The sequence below is a fragment of the Gopherus evgoodei genome, chromosome 5, assembly GCF_007399415.2.
Source record: "Gopherus evgoodei ecotype Sinaloan lineage chromosome 5, rGopEvg1_v1.p, whole genome shotgun sequence".
Taxonomy (NCBI): domain Eukaryota; kingdom Metazoa; phylum Chordata; order Testudines; family Testudinidae; genus Gopherus; species Gopherus evgoodei.
In genome coordinates, this window is record NC_044326.1 from 113,778,022 (window position 1) to 113,798,342 (window position 20,321).

The window sequence follows — 20,321 nt, forward strand, 5'->3', positions numbered from 1 at the left end:
CACACACCCATGAAGATTAGTCATGCAAGTTAAAGGCTTTGTCTACACTGGCAACTGAACAACAAAACATTTGTCATTCAGAGGTGTGAAAAAAAAACCACACACACACCCCAAAGACAAAAGTTTTGTGGACCAAAAGTGCCTGTGTGAACAGCGCTTTGTGGGCAGGCATGCAAGCTACCGCCGCTTGTGGGGGGTGGAAGTTTTTTGTTGGCGGGAGAACTCTTTCCTGCTGACAGACAGTGGCTACACTATGTGCCTTTTAGTGGCATGGCTGTAGCGGCACAGCCATGTTGCTGAAAGGTGCGTAGTGTAGACAAAGCCTGAGTTTGCATCTCAGACCAGAAGCAGGGAAAGGAATAATACCCCCTAACAAGCAGGAATAGGATCTTTATGCTGTTTGCACTCTGAGGGGGCAAGGTTTTCTAGACATAAGCAATAGAACCCCAGTGCTTAGGGGGGTTAGCCCTAAAAAACACATAGAGTTTGCTTATTATAGAAGCTTCTATTACTTTTTGAAATTTAAGGTTGGAACTTATTTGTGGCTGTGTGTTCACCTGCTTTAATCTTATAAATAACTCTTATTTATAACTCCTTTATAATAAATCTGTATATAGTTTATTAAAGGAGTGGCTACAAGTATTGTCTTTGGTGTGAGATCTAAGGTGCAACTGATCTGGGGAAGTGACTGGTTCTTTGGGAATGGGAATAACAAAAGGCAGGCTTACCTTTGTGGCAAGGCAGAACGGAGTACCCAAGGGAACTGTCTGTGATTCCATGTTAAGGCCGTTACAGTGCCTGAGGAGTTTACACTGTGATAAGGTCAGGCCAGATGGCTACAAGAGTGTGGTCAAACGTAGATACATTAGCCCCAGGTTAAGCAGGTCCCTTTTCCCTGTGTAAGATAACAGGGCCTATTCCAGGACACTCAGAAATTTTCTAGAACTAATTAAGGGCTTGGCTATACTCAAAGCTCCAAAGCGCTGCCGCAGGAGCGCTCCCACGGCAGCGCATTGACGTGCGAGTGTGGTCGTGGAGCCAGCGCTGGGAGAGAGCTCTCTCAGTGCTGCAGGTACTTCACCTCCCCATGGGGATTAGCTTGCAGCGCTGGGAGCCGCGCTCCCAGCACTGGGGCACTGTTTACATTGGCGCTTTGCAGCGCTGTAACTTGCTGCGCTCAGGGGTGTGTTTTTTTCACACCCCTAAGCTAGAAAGTGGCAGCACTGTAAAGCGCCAGTGTAGCCAAGGCCTCAGGCTAATCAGGACACCTGGTTTAAAAAGGCTCTCATTCCAGTTAGTGCAGTGTGAGTAAGGAGCTGGGAGTGAGAGGATGTGCTGCTGGAGGACTGAGGAGTACAAGAGTTATCAGACATCAGGAGGAAAGTCCTGTGGTGAGGACAAAGAAGGTGTTGGGAGGAGGCCATAGTAGACCAGGGAACTGTAGCTGTCGCACAGCTGTTCCAGAAGGCACTCTAGACAGCTGCAGTCCACAGGGTCCTGGGCTGGAACCTGGGCTGGAAGGTGGGCCCAGGTTCCCCCCAAACCTCCCAACTTCTGATCCAACACAGGAGGCTCCACCAGACGGGAAGGTCTCTGGGCTCTTCCCTGACCCACATGGTGAATTAGCAGAAACTGCGGTGTCTGGTCATACTCTTTTTTCTCCATACTAGCCAGTGATGAGGTTATCTGAGTGAACAGTAGATTTGAGCCATGAAAGTGGCCAAACTGAGGGCTGCTGTGAATCTCTGGGGCTAGCAACAATCCGCCAATAAGTGCAGGACCCACCAAGGGGTAGGGGGGAACTTTGTCACAACCCTTGATAACTGGTTGGTGAAATCTAAGTATAGAATACAACTAATTTGGGGTTTGTGCCCTAGTTTTTAACCGTCTGATCTTGAGCCGCTGAGGGACAGCTTGACAGTATTAAAACTTGATCTTTTTATGCACTTTCAGCAAACAGGCAAAAAAAGAAAAAAAATGCTGAGAAATCACAGGGACCCAGAGTGTCTTGCCTCCCCTGAGATCAGAGCATGAAAGGGAGAATCCTCACATGGATCCCCTCCCTAACACACAAAGGGATGCTTGGTGGGCAGGAGACAATAAGTATCTTTAACACCATTTTACAGATGGGGAAACTGAGGCACTGGGAGGTGATGTGACTGACCCAAGGCTAGTTAGCCAAGCATAGAACCCAGGTCTCCTGAGTCCTAGTTTAGCATATTATCCAGTAGGCCACCTCGGCTCCCTTAGAAGATGGGAAAGGAAGGATGGCCCAGTGGTTAGGGCACTAACTTGGACTCAAGAGATCCACATTCAGTCCTCTGCTCCACAATACATTTCCTATATGACCTTGGGCAAGTCACTTAGCCCCATGTGCCTCAGTTCTCCATCTAAATATTGGGAAAATAGCTCTCACAGGAATGTTGTGAGGGGCTCAGGAACTACAGTGGTGGCGACCACATAGTTGTTGGACACCTCCATGTCCCTTTCTTATTCTGTGGACTCCAGAGAGACCTCTCTGTAGGTCCAATAGCTATGCTAGAGGAGGGGATGGAGACTAGAGATTGATATGATGCTGTAGAGAACTTGATGAACACTTAATTTTACTCTGTCTCTTTTCTTTTTCAGAGGTGTGTAACTGACTTAGGAGCCTAAGTCCCATTTTCAAAAGTGACTTAGGCACAGGAGCCTCTCATTGAAAATCAGTGGGACTTACATTGCTCCTTCCTGAATCATTTTTGAAAACAAGACTTAGGTTCTTTTGGTCACTGTTAAAATAAACACCACATTTTTAAAAAATCCTTGTCACACTAATAACATCTTTGTGATTACATATGATGGAATGTTACAAGTCAAATAGTGTTTACTTTCCACACTTGACTCCCCTTCAACAGTAGAACTAGACTGGACAATATCACTTTCTGTTTCTAATGGCTTTTGCTTGATGGTTCCCATGCACTAACAGAATGATAATCTATTTGGGTTAGGGTATTGCAAGGAAATATTTACATCCAACACACAAGCCCCTCATCTACCCACCCCTGCTTTTTAAGAAGGCCTAAATTCTAAGCCTAAAATAAGCTGACAGTGTCCCTTTAATCAAAATTTAATGCTTGTTTTCTGTCTCCTCCAAGCACTTAAAAATCTAGAGCCTTTGGAAAGAAAAGAATCATTAGTGCTGCTGTTTTCTTCTGGTTTCCAACGTGTGGGAAGTTTGAGCCTGAGGTATCATGTTAATTTGTTTATTGTTTTGTTCTACACAGAGCCCTTTTTGGATCCATCTGTCACAGTATTGCTTGTTTTGTTGTTTAATGGGGGCCGTCTTGTGAGGAAAGTGCAGATGAGCTAAAATCTGCTTGAGCACAAGATCAGTCCAAAACATTCCTTCAGCAGGGTACAAAAAGCATTTGCTTGCATCCTCCAGTTACAGAATAGAGAAATACAAAGAAAAACACTTCCAAGCATGCCAGAAATAGTCTGTAATGTTGTATAAAGTCTTGTTACTTGTATGTCTGATAAAGCAGAAGTTGGCCATCAGGCCAGCGTTTTCAGAATAGCTCAGTTCCCAGTTAGGCACTTAAAAAAATGGCCACATTGAGTGCTGAGCCCTTCTGGAAATCTTTGGCTCTGAGGTTGAGAACTGAGCACATGAAAATCTGGCCCTTTGCATGTCCACATACATCTCAGAGTCCGGCACAAGGAGCAGTTCACCCAGGAGAAACCTAATTCAGACAACCAGCTTGTCACAAACTCATGAAAAGGTAAAGTCTCCACACAGAGCGAGGTATAATGTTGTAGAAATATTTTGTGTGTTCTGTGCCATATATGTAACCAGTTGATCATAGGCATGGATGCCTAAGGCAGCCTTAGCTTATTGATCCAGTTTTTCTGCTACAGTGTGAGGTTTTGTGTGTGGCTTGCTGTATTTTTCTTTACAAAACAGAAAGGGAGACTCTTTTGAATTAGCCATTACCTCCACGCAATCTGCTTAGTGCAACTGGAGACTGATGGGCACTGTATTGTATAGCATCATTTCCTTGTTGCAACACACCCTGTTTAATTCTTTTTTACAACAAATTTCCATGTGTGTTGCACATTTCATGGGTATAGATAGCCCTTAGTTGTTTTATTTTTCCGGTTGTAACACTAGCCAGCTTAAGTATTTATACCACATTCATTGCCACATTCTTGACAGCTCCAAACTTCAGTAATTTTTAGTCCCTAGAGGAAAGTAATGTTCTGGAGTATGCTGTCTAGTCTTACTGTTCTTCCCTTTTCTATCAATGAGTAATGCCTTCCTCGGGCTGTGCAGGTTTGTAACTACCCCACAGTGTGAGCCTGGAGTTCAAATTCGGCCCCAAATGAATGTGCAACACACTGATGTAGGGAGGGCAGACAGCTCTTCTTCATGTTTTGGAGTACAAAGTAGCATGATATTCTTTGGCTCTCAGTGTGCCCGGGGTGTGGGATGATGTTGCTGTCCTTTTCAGCATTTCCACCTTGGTACATATTAGAAAACAAACCTGAGGTTTATTTCAGTTGTATTGTGGTACCAAGGCAGTTTTCTCTACATTAAGCAAAAAATCCTTAATTTGAGGAAAGAGGCATTATGTGCCAACACCTAAGCCACTCTGCTGTGAGTCCAGAGATCTGAGTTCCATTCCTGGGTCTTCTACTGACCTGCTATGTGACCCTGGGCAAGTCAGTTAATCCCACATTTTTGAAGGTATTTAAGCGTTGTTCTGCAGACTAAGGCCTGGTCTACACTACGAGGTTAGGTAGAATTTAGCCATGTTAGGTCGATTTAAAAATGACTGCATCCATACAAGCAACCCTGTTCCGTCGACCTAAAGGGCTCTTAAAATTGACTTCTATATTCCTCCTCGACAAGGGGAGTAGCACTAAAATCGACCTTGCTGGGCTGAATTTGGGGTTGTGGGGACGCAAATTGATGGTATTGGCCTCCGGGAGCTATCCCAGAGTGCTCCATTGTGACTGCTCTGGACAGCACTTTGAACTCCGATCCACTAGCCAGGTACACAGGAAAAGCCCCAGAAACTTTTGAATTTCTTTTCCTGTTTGGTCAGCGTGGTGAACTCAGCAGCACTCAGCAGCACAGGTGATGATGCAGTCCCCCCAGAATCATAGAGCGTAGAATGTTTCTACACTCCCCCATCATCTCCGTCCCTGAGGTTATTGCAGATTAGAAGGCAAGAAAAACACACTTGCAATGTTTTCCGAGCTCATGCAGTCCTCCTGCACTGATAGGGCACAGCTTAATGCATGGAGGCATTCAGTGGCAGAGGCCAGGAAAGAATTAAGTGAGCGTGAAGAGCGGAAGCAGGACGCGATGCTGAGGCTAATGGGGGAGCAAAGGGACAGGATAAAGTGTCTGTTGGGGGAGCAAACTGACATGATGAAGTATCTGTTGGAGCTGCACAAAAGCCAACAAGAGTACAGACCCCTGCTGCATTCACTGTATAACCGCCTACCCTTGTCCCCATGTTCCATATCCGCCTCACCCAGATGCCCAAGAATGCAAGGTGGGGAGGCTGTGGCACTCAGCCACTCCACTCCAGAGGATGGCCCAAGCAACAGAAGGCTGTTATTCAAACAGCTTGATTTTTCATGTGGTTACAATAAGCAATGTGGACTTGTCCTTCCCTCTTCCCCAACCCCACCCAGGCTACCTTGTCTGTTATCTCATTTTTTTGTTAATTAATAAAGAAAGACTGCATGGTTTCAAAACAATAGTTACTTTATTTTGAAGGGGGGTTGGCTTACAAGGAATTAAAATGAACAAAGGGGGTGGGTTTGCATCAAGGAGAAACACACACAACTGTCACACCAAAGCCTAGTCAGTCATGAAACTGGTTTTCAAAGCCTCTCTGTTGCGCAGCATGCCTTGCTGTGCTCTTCTAATCACTCTGGTGTCTGGCTGCTCAAAATTGGCTGCCAGGCTATTTGTCTCAACCTCCCACCCGCCATAAACGTCTCCCCCTTACTCTCACAGATATTATGGAGCACACAGCAAGCAGCAATAACAATGGAAAGTTGGTTGCGCTGAGATCTGACCAACAGCGCCAGTGAGCTTTTAAATGTCCAAAGGCACATTCTACCACCATTCTGCACTTGCTCAGCCTATAGTTGAACTGCTCCTCACTACTGTCCAGGCTTCATGAACGGATCCCCCGAGCAGGAGAGCACAGTTGCAGTGGAAGCGGTGGATGAGGACAGTTAGCAGTCCTATTGCACCGTTTGCTGGCAGCAGCACCCAGAAGGACCAGAACGGATCCCCCGAACTCGTTGCTGGGGAGCAAGAGAGCAGAGCTGCAGGAGAGCAGGAGAGGAGAGTTGTAGCAGAAGCGGCGGAGCCATACACCATACCCTGGAGGTTGCTAGGAGCCGGGCAGGGAAGATGTTCCCAGAATCCCCAGCCAAGCTACATGTCCAACAAGGACAGTTAGCAGTCCTATTGCACCATCTGCTGTGAAGGCAAGGAGCTGCTGCTGTGTAGCAATACCAGCTGCTGCAGATGTCGAATTCTGTGTTGAATGCTTGGAGGGTAGGGCAAGGTACCTCGGCCAAGGCAAAAGAGCAAGAGCCCTGGAGCTGTTACATGTGTCAACCACAGAAGTGCTATGGGGTGTTATAGCACTGACCGGACTGGAATGTACGGCTGCAAGACTTCTTCACCAGCGACAAAGGACAGGAATATGATGCACCTAAAATCTAAACAGGCCTGCACATTTCCTAGAGTCACTGCCTTTGATAACAGAACGTCAGTTGGATCACAGCAGCCCCCACAGTACACTTGCCCACAACAGCAGCAGTGACGGTGAGCTGAGCAGGCTCCATGCTTGCTGTGGTATGGCATCTGCACGTGTAACCCAGGAAAAAAGGCACAAAATGATTCTCTGCCGTTGCTTTCATGGAGGAAGGGGCAACTGACGACGTACCCAAAACTACTGGAGACAATGTTTTTGCCCCACCAGGCATTGGGAACTTAACCCAGAATTCCAATGGGTGGTGGAGACTGTGGGAACTGTGGGATAGCTACCCACAGTGCAACACTCCGTAAGTCGATGCCAGCCATGATAGTGAGGACGCACTCCGCTGACTTAATGCGCTTAGTGTGGACATATGCCATCAACTGTATAAAATCTATTTCTAAAAATTGACTTCTATAAAATCAGCCTAATTTCATAGTGTAGACATACCCTAAGTGCCTAAACACTTCTTAAAAAGACCTTTGGTTTCCTAAATCACTTGGGATTTGCAATGCTGAGCAGAGCAACACCTAAACACTTTTAAAAATCTGGGCCTTAATCTCTCTGTGCCTCTGTTTCCCCTCTCAGCCTTAATCTATTTTGCCTATTTAGCTTGTAAGTTCTTTGGAGCAGGGACTGTCTCTTACTATGTGCTTATATAGTGCCTCACACAGTGGGATGTGATCCCAGCTGAGACCTCCAGGCAGCACAAATAATATATTATTATTATTATTATTATTATTATTATTCAGGGAAATGACAGGTTGGCCTAGTTGCCACTTTGGTATTATTATTTTGTTATTTATTTGGTGCACCTAGAGGCCCCACTATGCTAAACACTGTGCAAACGCCTAGCAGGAGGTAGTTCATTTCCCACAGAGCATACAGGTTTAACAGACAAGACAGACAAAAAGTGGATGAAAGGAAATATTATTATCCCCAGTCTACAAATAAAGACTTCTGAGGCACAGACAGATTTAAGGACTTCCCCAAGGTCACATTGGGAGTCTGTCATAGAGTTGGGAATTAAATGTTGACCTTCCGAGTCTCAGTCCAGTGCCTTAACAATAGATGATCCTTCAGTACAAGATGGATAATTCTGTGTCATTTTAACATTTACTTAGCTAAAACCAAATAAAACAAAATGATCTTGTCACCCTCTTTTCCTCTTTTTTAAAAAAAGACGTGGTAGTGTGGGAGTGGCAGTCTGTTTCATATTTTTAATTCAGTAATGTATATGAAGAACGTGGGGATGCATTCTTCTCCCTTCAGATGATAATAAAAAGTGATCAAAATAGATTTTTGTTATCCTCTGGGCATTAAGAGCTTAAATGCAAAATGCATGACTTATTCTATCTAGCCAACGCTTAGAGGTAAATATTCAGCGTGGGGAATTAGTTGTTGCTAATTGGAGTTGTGAGCTGAATTCCCAGGGCACTGTACCCCTTTGTTTTAATATTGAAATAGGAAGAAGCCAGCACTGTGATCTAGGAAAGCATGTGCATTATGCTCTTTAAGCTGCAGTGCATGCTAAAAATCTTCATCATCTAAATGCTTAATTGCAATTGTTTGATACATATATTGAAAATATGGAGATATACCTATATCATAGAGCTGGAAGGGATCTTGAAAGGTCATTGAGTCCAGTCCCCTGCCTTCACTAGCAGGACCAAGTACTTTTCCTGACAGATGGGGGTTTTTTTCTTTCCCCCCCCAGCTCCCTAACTGACCCCCTCAAGAACTGAGCTCACAGCCCTGGGTTTAGCAGACTAATGCTCAAACCACTGAGCAAGCCTGCTGTCCCTTCCCTGCCCCCCTCCCCCCAATTTTGGGAGTGAATTTACTAAATGCACCCTAGGAGGTGTTTAGGGTGTTTTTTTAATGGCTTATGAACATCTCTTCCATATATTATTTTTAAAACTTGGGGCCAGATCCCTAATTGGTATAATTACGCATAGCTCTATTGACTTCAAAGGTGCTAGCTGATTTATACCAGCTGAAGATATGGTCCCACTATTCTTTCATCCATTGTCTAAATGGATAAAACATTGCATAGAAAATGCAGGGGACTCAATTCTGGTCTCAGTGACACCTGTGCAACCCAAATTGAATTCACTGGGGTTGCATGGATGTAACTGAGAACTGAACTTGGCCTTTATCTTTTCCTAATAGTAGTTCCAGTGAGCAGATTTCACTGCAAACAAAATGAGCAATTTTGTAATGGGTTTGCTTTACAGTGGCATAGTTGAGGTTGTTACAGAAATCTACATCCTTGTACAGTATTTCAGTTTTCTCATATGCATTCCCTGTCTCTCTCTGAATAGTTTTTAATTACTACAATAAAAAAATATCTCTAAGTCATTCAAGAGACCCAAGAACACTCTGAGTCTGCACTTCAGGTTTTTGCTCCATGAGCCAATCCAGGCTACACATGCTGAGAAAATGATAAAGTAGAAATCCCTGAAATAGAGGCCACAGGTCAGACATCTCACATAACATCCTCTTTTAGCTGATCCTCCTTGCATGGTTAATTGCTAGTGGTATAATCCAAAAAGTAACAGATAAACCCAGACTAGCCTTGCCTGTTCCTGTCAGTAAAACATCACAAAGAAATGTTCACAGTGCTCCTGAATGGTTCAGAAAAATAAGCTGAGATGTTTAAATGACTTATAAACCCCTTAACAACAAATCCTTCCTGTACCTCTTCCTGTATCTCCTGTACCTCTTCAACACAAATATTTTTAAAGATATAAGTGACTCATGATTGATATTTCATAATCCCCTCTCCCTGCCAATGTGCCAATATTTGATGCATTTGTTGATCCTTCGCTATTCTATAGGACTCAACATGGGACACCAGCTCCCTTGGTCTCTTGTCCTGCTGTATAGTGTCTGCTCAGTCTGCAGCTCGGTTCTGTGCTCACTCTCTGAAGTCAAAAGAGTTTTTATTGCAATGGGACCAGAGTCTAGCCCATATCATTCTTCTCTGTCTTGGTGGGTTTTCTTTCACCATGTGGCCAAATTGTTTGAGTCAGATCTTATGGTAAACTCTGAATTGTGAAATGGACCAGCAGCTTCTCATATTCAGTGCTTGGCATTTTCATAGCACATTTGGTCTCTTAACTGATTAATTGTCCTCCTTGCAACATACCTCCAAGACAGGTAAGTAGAAGTTATTACCCTGTTTTGCAACTGGAGAAACAGGAAACAGAGATGTTACGGGTGAAAATGTAAGCAATTTTATTGCCTCAGGTTTTGAGTGCCCATCTTGAGACAGCTTAATGTGCCTTATGTTGGGCACTCAAAAATTGGAGCATCTAGAATCAGTAGCCACTTTTGAACATGTGGCCCTAAATGACTTATCCAAGCCTGCAGAAGGAAACTGCATCAGAATGAAGATTAGAATTCTGTAGATCTTGCCCTCCTGGTCCTGTGTTTAGGACACTGAAGCACACATTTGCTCTATAATGTATGATAAACATAAGTATGTTCCTCACTTTAAGACACATCCATAAATGAGACAAAACATGAGATCCTGAAGAACTGTGGAGAGGTTTCCAGCACGAATCTCTCTGGAAACTGTGAGCATATCATATAGTAATGTGGCAAACAAATAGCCTGCAGCACCTCCCAGCATCCTCTGTACATTATTGCAAGAGGAGTTTTATACAGAGCGACATGAGCTACAAACAAAATTAGTTTGCATCTTCCATGAAGGATAATATGTAGCTAATGCAAAGGGCCTGCACAGTTATGAATGCCCCACTGCAGCCTCATAGTAGGGATCTCAGAGCAAAGTGGAGAGAATCCTGCACCTAGTCTGTGCTGAAGTGAAGGCATCTGCACTGATGACACATAGTCTGGTGTAGATAGGAGTGTGGGGGCTGGACCAAGGTTGATGCCACTGTATCAGCAATTACGTACCTTCAGTGGACTGAATCCCTGCATATGTGATGTGTTAGGCCAGTGGCCACTACAACAGCTCAGAAGGTGGAAGAGGCTGTGGCTGGCATCCATGGAGGGTTCGTGCTTCAACTCCATGCTCTGCCCACAGGTTGGGTGTTGTATTCTGTCCCATACAACTTCTGTGTGGAGATGCACACAGAGCCCATTTCATTGGGGTTTAGTGCAAAACAGGTTAAATTTCACCTCTAGAGAACAGGAGGATTGCAGGTCTCCTCCAGATGGTGACACATTTTTTTCAGGGTAAAAGAGGAACTAAGCAGGTACACAAATGGGTACCTATGTTGGTTTTATTTAGGAACTTTAAGCAAACTCGGTGCGCTAATCAGCAAAAGAGAAAAATAAACAGCTGAGCATTGTAATTCATTTACACTTCAAATATACTTTTGAGTTGGTTATTCCTCAATTAATCAAATAGCTGGTGTATCCCTAAAGTAGTATAAAGTGACACACTGTGTGAAATCAATTTTCCCTTCCAAAAAATCATTAAATTCAGTAGCCTATGACTACATCCCTGCTAATTCTGGTACCAGTCCTTTCATCCTCCATTAACTTTGGCGCACCTAACAGGCTGTCAAAAATAATTTCCCAGAATGTAAATAATTCAGAAATTAAAAATTAATAAATAATAACAGAGAGCTACTGGGAGACAGACTGGGTCAATTAGTCGGCTCTGCATTCTGTTTCTTCGCAGCAGGGAGGCAGACACATTCGTTACTAGAATCTTTCCTCCGATTCCTAGGTCTGATTTACGGCTCTTCATTACTGGATCCAGTCAGACACAATTACCTCCATCACCATCTCAGTTCCTAACTTCAAAGAAACACACATTTTCTTGTCTGCTTTTTTTCTCCTTGCAGCAGCCTCAGCTTGACGTCCCTGGAATTTCTTCCACGCGGACTAATTAATAAGACTTTGACTTATCATATTCACTTCTCTTCTTTGATGTCCTACCTTAGTCAATCATCCTATTTAATTAGAATTTCAATGATAACTTTACTTATCTTGTGGCTAGATGTAAATTAAAATGACAGGATTTTAATTCTCTTTCTTATGAGGTTATGACATTTTTGACAGAAAAAGTTTCAACCCAAATATGACATTTATGTACTTCCTATGCTAGGCGTGCATTCTGCTAAATTGTTTTCCCCATTGCTACAAAATAATTTTGCTTGTTTCACAAGCGCCACTGAAATGGAAATGAATCCAGTTACTTGTAATGTAATTTCTACAAGTCCATGTCACGAAAGGTTACATTAGCTTAGATGAATTCAGTTGAATCATGACACACATCACACAGTTAACAAGAAAAGATTACGCAATTTTTATTTTTATTTATTTATTTTTTAGACGAAAGAGTTTCAAGGGGGCACCAGATTTTAGGACTTTTCCCTCTCTCTGCCCTTTTAGTCAATTGGTAGCACATAGCCATAAAGATTTCTTGCTCGTTTTCCTTATGTAAACACCCAATCCTGCTGTTCTTATTCAACCAATACTCTGGGCCAGGTTTTCATATATGCTAAGGGGTTTTAGTGTAAATGAGAATAAGAACTTCTGTTGCAGTAGGAGAAAATATGGACTGAATGAGGACTACTAGTCAGGTCCTTAATGAGAAATGAGAGACTTTATAGAACATACACATGAATAAATCACAGGATGACTATGCAGTGCATACAGCATTTTTTTCATCCCCAAACACATAACTCAAGAACTGCTTAACTGTGATTAATAAAAGTATCTGGTTGAAAAAAGTGCTTAAATGTCATGCTTTTCAATATGGTATCATGAAGTCAACGAGCTTCTCCACACACAGTAAATTGTACTGCTTTAATTATACTGCTGTAGCTACAGCGTGGACACAGTTATACTAGTACAAAGTTGTCTTAGACCAATATAGCTTATGGTGGGGTTGTACTGCTTTAATTATACTGGTATTATATCTCTATAACCTATATTGGTACAAGATTGTTTTAATGTGGTATCGCTGCATCTACACAAGGGGTTGTTCTTGTACATAAAAACTCACACCCCTAAATAACACAGTTATACCAGCCACAAAAACTGTGTATAAACTCAATAAATGCCACACGTCCATTATATATAGTGTGTCATTTTACAGGTTTCCTCCCCATTCATTTTCATCCCCTCCTGTCTAGTCTATTGTACCCTCTACCTGTGTGCATGTATCCACCTCCGCTGATGCAATGGGTGCAATGTGACAGCTCACACAGCTGAGTCGGGATTCACCTTGGGACAGAGCAGGCAGTGTTTGCACAGCTATCTTCCTCAGGGCTCTGACAGTGGGAGAACAGCTTCGGTAGCTAGGGCTCAGTAGGTTCAACATATTCCCCAGTTGCAGCTCTGCTTTTTTCTCTTCCATACTTATTTATGTGCACATACAGTCCTTGCTCCCCTCACCCCGCTATGACTTTTAGAATTTTGGCAGACTAGGTGAGTAAGTCAATAAATGAATAATAGATTAAATAGTAGTTCAGTCTTGAAGCGAATTTTATGAACTAGAAGAGCCCAGAGGACTGCAGAAGTCTACTAGAGAGCAAAGGATCAGCAACACAACTGGGGCAGAGGACCAGAACAGTGGATTCACAGTGGAAACCTGCAAGTACTAGACTACCAGAATGAGACAGGACAGCCAGGTAAAGGAAAGGAGGTGGTGAGAGGATACCTTCTGAAAGTCCAATTATGTAAGCCCTGGAGCTCTTACCCTGTGACGTCAGGGGAGCTATGAGTGAGTGTTCTGCAGTGTGAGTATGGAGTATGGGGTTGCACAACTGAGGATCTTGGGAAGAGAGATGCTCAAGGAGGACTGTGTAAGGAAGAAAAGAGCAGTAGCTAAGTACAGGGACATGGTTCAACACCCCATGGACTCACTTCTGGTTTATGCCTGGTGTTCTGAAAAGGGTTTCAGCTGGCCTTCTGTAGATCAGGAAAGGAATTCCCTCCAATGTATTGTGGGGGTGGGGTAGCTTTGATCTCTTTCTGAAGAATCAGGTTTGGGCACAGCTGGACATGAAACACTGGGGAGGCAAGCCAGGGCTCTAAGATGGCACTGAACATTCTCTCTTTCAGGTGCTTGGCTGGTTGGTTCTTGCTCACATGCTCAGGATCTAACTGACTGCTGTTTGTAAGGTGGTGAAGGAATTTCCCCCCAGGTCGGACTGGCACCTGTCAGCTTTCCCCCAGCCCTTGGTTGAAAAACTGCTCTACAACCTTTTCAATTTTAAGCACCAGCAATCTGATTCCATTTTGGTTTAGATGGAGCCCATCCTTCCTGTATCGGCTCCCCCTTTCCCCAAAGTTTCCCCAGTTCCTAATAAAACTAAACCCCTCCTCCCTACACCATTGTTTCATCCACACATTGAGACCCTGCAGTTCTACCTGTCTAACTGGCCCCGTGCGTGGAACTGGAAGCATTTCAGAGAATGCTACCAGGTAGGCCCTGGACTTCAATCTCTTATCTAGCTGCCTAAATTTGGCCTCCAGGACCTCTCTCCGATCCTCCCCTATTTCATTGGTACCATTGGCTCCTCCGCAGCACTACACATAAGCCTATCTATATGTCTCGAGAGATCCACAATCTTTGCAACAGGCAAGCAAGTCACCATGCAGTTCTCTCGATCATCGCAAACCCAGCTATCTGTGTTTCTATTGATCAAATTGCCCATTACTAACACCTGTCTCTTCCTAATAACTGGAGTTCCCTCCCCTGGAAAGGTATCCTCAGTGAGAGAGGAAACCACAACATCATCTGGAAGGAGGATCCCAACTATGGGATCATTTCCCTCTGCTCCAGTTGGATGTTCTCCTTCCCTGAGACTTTCATACTCCTCAACAGAACAGAGTCTGTCAGACCAGAGATGGGATCAGTATACTGTGTCCCGGAAAGTCTCATCTATGTACCTCTCTGTCTCCCTTAGCTCCTCCAGCTCAGCCACCCTGGCCTCCAAAGCCCGTACATGGTCTCTGAGGACCAGGAGCTCCTTGCACCAAATGCACACATATGTTACCTGCTCATAGGGCAGGTAATCATACATGCCACACTCAGCGCAATTAACTGGGTAGCCCCCACTCTGTTGCTGGACTTCTGCCTGCATTGTCTTTTTACTCCTGCAGCTGGCTCCTTTGTTGTTGTTTAGTTTTTATCAGGGGATGTTTTTAAGCTTAAGTTTAAAAAAGTTCAAGGAATGTTAAGTATATGCAGCCCCCCTGCTGACCGTAAACTCCCTCAAAAACTCCACTATTTGCTGGCTCCTCTGGTTGCTTAGGAGTGGGCTTTTTAAAGCATTGGTCTTCCTGAGTAGCCCCTCCCCCTGGTTAAAGGTTGATGGGTGCTAAAGGGCTTAGGGATCAAAGCCTCCTTAAGAAGCTATCAGCCTTGCCTAGCAGTCCACTTGGCTCAGCACAAACACAGTCAGCACATGGTCCCCCAAACAAACAGACCACATGGTATATTTCAGTCCAGAAGCAAACACACTACAACAAACACACACACAACAGACAGCAAAGTTACCCCAAGGATCACGTAATCGATCCTTCTTCACCTGAAGAAGTCCCTCGCAAAACTCCCCTGTTGGCTGCTCCTGTTTGCTAGCTCCTAGTAAGCCCTAGTAAACTCCTACTTCAGATATGATCAACCAAACTAGACAGTATTAAAAAATCAAACTAATATTTCAGGATGCATTTGTAAACTCTTCGTTTGACAGTCCTGTTAATCGTACAAAATAAATTGCATGTGTTTTAAAACAACAGGCTAGACCCTCAGCCAGTGTAAATCAGTGTAATTTCATTTAGTTCAATACAGCTACTTTTATTTAAACCAGTCGAGGTTGTGGCCCAAATTTGCTAAATCTAGGTAGAATCAGTAACTATTGCTTGGTAATAAGATGGCAAACTGTTGCATTTCCAAACTACTTCATCAGTAATTTAATAGCGTTGTTCTTTCACAATTGGGTTCTGTTACATTTTTATATTTAGAGCATGATTATTTAATTTAATTTAATTGGTTTCCTTACTCCCCTCAGGGTTCTGGACCTAGAAAGTTCAAATTAAATACTCTAATTGCTCTGAAATTCACTTGTCTAAAATGTGCTTCTTTTTCAAATGTACTCTCATATCTAGTTCAGACATATTTTCTCTTTCTTTCACAAAGCAGGAAAATTCTGGTGCCATAATTTGCATTTAAAAAGAGTCAATAATTAACCAAAATAATAATTATAGATATAAGACAGGAAGAATGCTGCACAACAAACTGTGAGCTAAAAACCTATAAATAAGACTATGAATACACATCAAAGGTTTCTATATACATGCTACTTCCAAGAGCAAAGCTCAAGTGGCTAATGATTGCATCGGAACCTTGAGATGTGTGTACAGGTCCTTTGAAAATGTATACAATAGATTTTATTTTTTGTAATATTGTTTAAACAAAAGTAGCAGAGAACTCTTCATAGCTTACACTCATTGGGTGAAATTCTGCTCCGAATGAATGGGGGGGTGAGGGCTTGCATTGAAGCCAATGTTAATGCTCTTGTCTTCAACCCGAGGCAGAATTTGGCCTTATAAATCAAATGCAAATAAACCGTGTCAATTACCAGATTGGCTACAATGCATTCTCATGTGCTGTGTGAAGAAAAGAATGGATGTTGTGCAGCACAGAGAGCCAGGCAGAGTGGAACCACCCAGAGCAACCACAGCTCAGGAGCAGGAGAAATTGAAATTTATGTTTTAGAATATTTTGTTCTTTGATGCTTTGGTGCCCCATTGTGGGATGGGAGCAGGATCCATGGGGTAGAGAACAAAATGAAAAACATAGGCCTTAATATTGCCAGCTAGCCACTAATTTCAAAGCGAAAAGGCCAGCCGTGCTTGTCAGCACACTCTTCAACCTGTCAAGGCCTCAATGTGTGGGATGTGATCTCAGACAAAGTCCAACTGAAGAGACTTGAGAAACCCAATACAATGGGAATCTTTAAAGCTAGCATTCCTTTCTTCAGTATAGGTAACACACGCCATTGCCTAAAGGTAATTGAAAATTATTGATAGAAATAATTTTCCAAAATAAATAAGGATATAACATCAGATTTAAATTGGCAAAGTTGGCACAGCTGGAGTACTCTCATTGGCTGTTGGGAGACCATCTGACTACCTCTGTGCTCAGCTCTGACTGCTTCCAGTCTTAGCATCTGTCCCATGTTGTGCAGTGCAAGTGGGAGGTAGTACAAGTTAGGGGCATAGTTTGTTGGTGGATTATCCAGGCTCAAATGCACCAGATTATCCCCATAACTACCCTCTACTATTATGTTTATGGTCTAGCAGGTTTACATGGGTGGGTGTTAACAGAGACTGTTGAAGAACCCCTGCTACCATATTCCAGGGAAAAGAGGGGTCCCCGTCCAGAACTCCCAGTTCAGCTGCAAGTAGATCAAGAAATATTGCAGACAGACATAATGTATGTGGACACAACTCATGTCACTGCTGAGTTTTGGAGAGCAAAGAGGGTGCATGTTGAGGATTGAATAAGACAGGAATAAAAAAAAGTAGAAGGGGACCAGACATGCACAAGAATCTGATGCAGCCACAGGTTCAAGAAACATTTGTACACCTCTATCCCATATAACGCTGTCCTCGGGAGCCAAAAAATCTTACTACATTATAGGTGAAACCGCGTTAGATCAGACTTGCTTTGATCTGCCGGAGTGCGCAGCCCCGCCCACCCCCGGAGCACTGCTTTACCATGTTATATCTGAATTCGTGTTATATCAGGTCGCATTATATCATGGTATAGATGTACTTGGGGACAATTTTTCAGTTGCATTTTTGCTTGACCTGTGTAACTAGCTGTGACCTTCACATCTTTGTTCTTATTATAGGAAAAGGGAATGCATCTGTGTGCAAACAAAGTCATTCTTTTTAAACCATGGTGTTTGTGCTTTTTCAACTGCACCTCAGAAAAGGCTTTCAAGACCATGATTTCACCCATGGATTCCTTGTATTAAAAAAAAGGGATGTGTCCAAGATGCCTTGTCTGCCTTTGTTCCATTAGCAAAAACAAAACAAACAAAACCTATCAGGTCATTTATGGTTTAGATTTTTGAGTAGTAGATTTAAAACTTTCTTCCTGTGGGCATGAACCATAACTGCCACAGTGTAGAACAATAAGGCTTTCAGGAAATAATCTGATGTTTAGAAAAATAGGCTTGCATAAAAAAACAGGATTACTAGACTCTGGAAAAAACTGAAGGGTCTACCCAGATATACATTTTAAATGATCTGCTTGACTTCAGTGGTTCACCTTTTCCAGCTTCACTGACCTTAGATAACTAGCTGTTGCAATACTGCTTTTTAGACAAAATCCTGTGTTTAGCAATGGTGTCAAGCAGCATTCTGAAGACAGCTCATGAACTGAAACTTGTAACTTATCAAACTGCAAGAATTCGCATCTGTGTAGACTACCCTGCTTCACTCCTGGAATGCAGACAGGGCCGGCTCCAGGCCCCAGCAAGCCAAGCACATGCTTGGGGCAGCATGCCGGGGGGGGCGCTCTGCTGGTTGCCAGAAAGGTGGCAGGCGGCTCTGGTGGACCTCCCGCAGGCTCCGGTGGAGCATCCACAGGCACGCATGCGGGAGGTCCACCGGAGCCGCGGGACCAGCGAGCGGCAGAGTGCTCCCTGCGGCGTGCCGCCAGGCTTAGGGCGGCGAAATGGCTAGAGCCGGCCCTGAATGCAGAAGAGGAGTAGAGCCAGTCAGAAAAGAATGAAGAGAAATAGGCATCCACAGTGCAGTTCTTTACCTTGAATGGATCACTTGTTGGGACAGGCATGCGTTTTTAATTTTCCATTAGATAATTTTACTGCAGCAAAGAAATAAAAAATAACAAAGAAAATGGAAGTAATCACTGGGGGTTAAAAAGGAATTGCCTGATTAGGGCTCTCAGTATTTTTTTCTTTATTGGCTGTCCAAAAAATTATCACTTGTGACGTCTTGGGTTGCTACCAGATCAGCGTTTCCAGGTTTCTGAGGAAACAACTAATACCTCTAGCTCTGCATATTTTCAGGCTCTTGGCTTAAGACTCAAGATTCTAGGAGATTTCTCAAGTCCTCAGGACTGCTTCCAAAATCTCAGGATTATGGGAGTGGTAAAAGCTGTTAATGCAATAGATACCATGCCTGCACCAGCCACAACCATGAAAATGGCATCCACTAAAGTAGAGAAGAAACAGAGAGATTGGTCCTGCAAAGACAGGCTGCTAAGAAAATAACTCTTAGGTCCCACAAGTCTGGAGTAGACTATTGTCCTGATTTAAAATTATATAAAGTTACCACGTCATTTTTCCCCTGAAAGTGAAATCCCGGTGTGGCAACTCAGGGAGCAACCAACAGGAAACTTTCAGGCTTTCCAATTGATTGGAATCCCTCCCTGTGGGCATAGATAGTGTCTACACCATGGGAGGGTGAACTACGGCCTGCGGGCCGGGATTGCCAGCCCTGTGGTGCAGCAGGGCTAAGGCAGGCTCCCTTGGACGCCACTCTTGGAAGCGACTGGCACCAAGTCCCTGCGGCCCCTGGGGGGAAGGGCAGAGGGCTCCGTGTGCTGCCCTCACCTGCAGGCACTGTTCCCCACAGCTTTCATTGGCCGGGAACAGGGAACCACAACTAGTGGGAGCCACCTGCCCCACCTCACCCACAGGAGCCATTGCTGGACATGCAGGCCACTTCCTGGAGCCAGTGCAGGCAGGGAACTTGCCTGCATGCTGCTGCCACCCTGGAACCACTCGAGGTAATCAGTGACAGGATGGAGCCTGCACGCTGAACCCCTCCTGCACGCAACCCCTTGCCCTGAGCCCCCAACCGCCTGCCTTGAGTCCTCTGCCGCACCCCTCCTGCATCCCAACCCCCTGCCCTGAGCTCCTTTCTACACATCACACCCCCTCCCACACCCCTGCCCCAGCCCTACATTCATGACCCTGCATACAATTTCCCCACCTAGATGTGGCCCTCGGGCCAAAAAGTTTGCCCACCCTGGTCTACACTGAAGCTAACATTTAAGCCGAAGGCATACCTAGAGAGCCTTCCAGCAGTGCATCAAGCAAGGCAACCAAGATCTGTCTCCTGTGATTCGCTCCTCCCCTCCACTCCCAGGGAGAGAAGGTGTATTTAAGCCCAGTGCTTGGCTGTCAGGGCCTGGGTCTGTAAGATACATTCTGTGCTGTGTGTGTTAGAGCCAGAGGTGGCTGCAATCAGTGTTTATGGGTCCAACTTAAGGTTGTCAACCTTCCCGGATTGGCCAAGAGTCTACCAGAATCGGCGTGGATCTCCTGGTGACTATTAAAAGCAATCCGGGAGATTTGAATAGACCAAAAGTCCTGTTGGCGGCGCAGCGGGGAGAAGGCAGGCTCCCTACCTGCCCCGCTCCCAGAAGTGGATGGCATATCCAGCTCTTAGGCGCAGGGGGTCTGTGCGTGCTGCCTCCGCCGCTCCCGCTGGCCAGGAAGCACAGCCAATGGGCGCTGCAGAGGCAGCACCTGCAGGCAGGGGCAGCGAACGGAGCCACCTGGCCACCGCTGAGCCGGA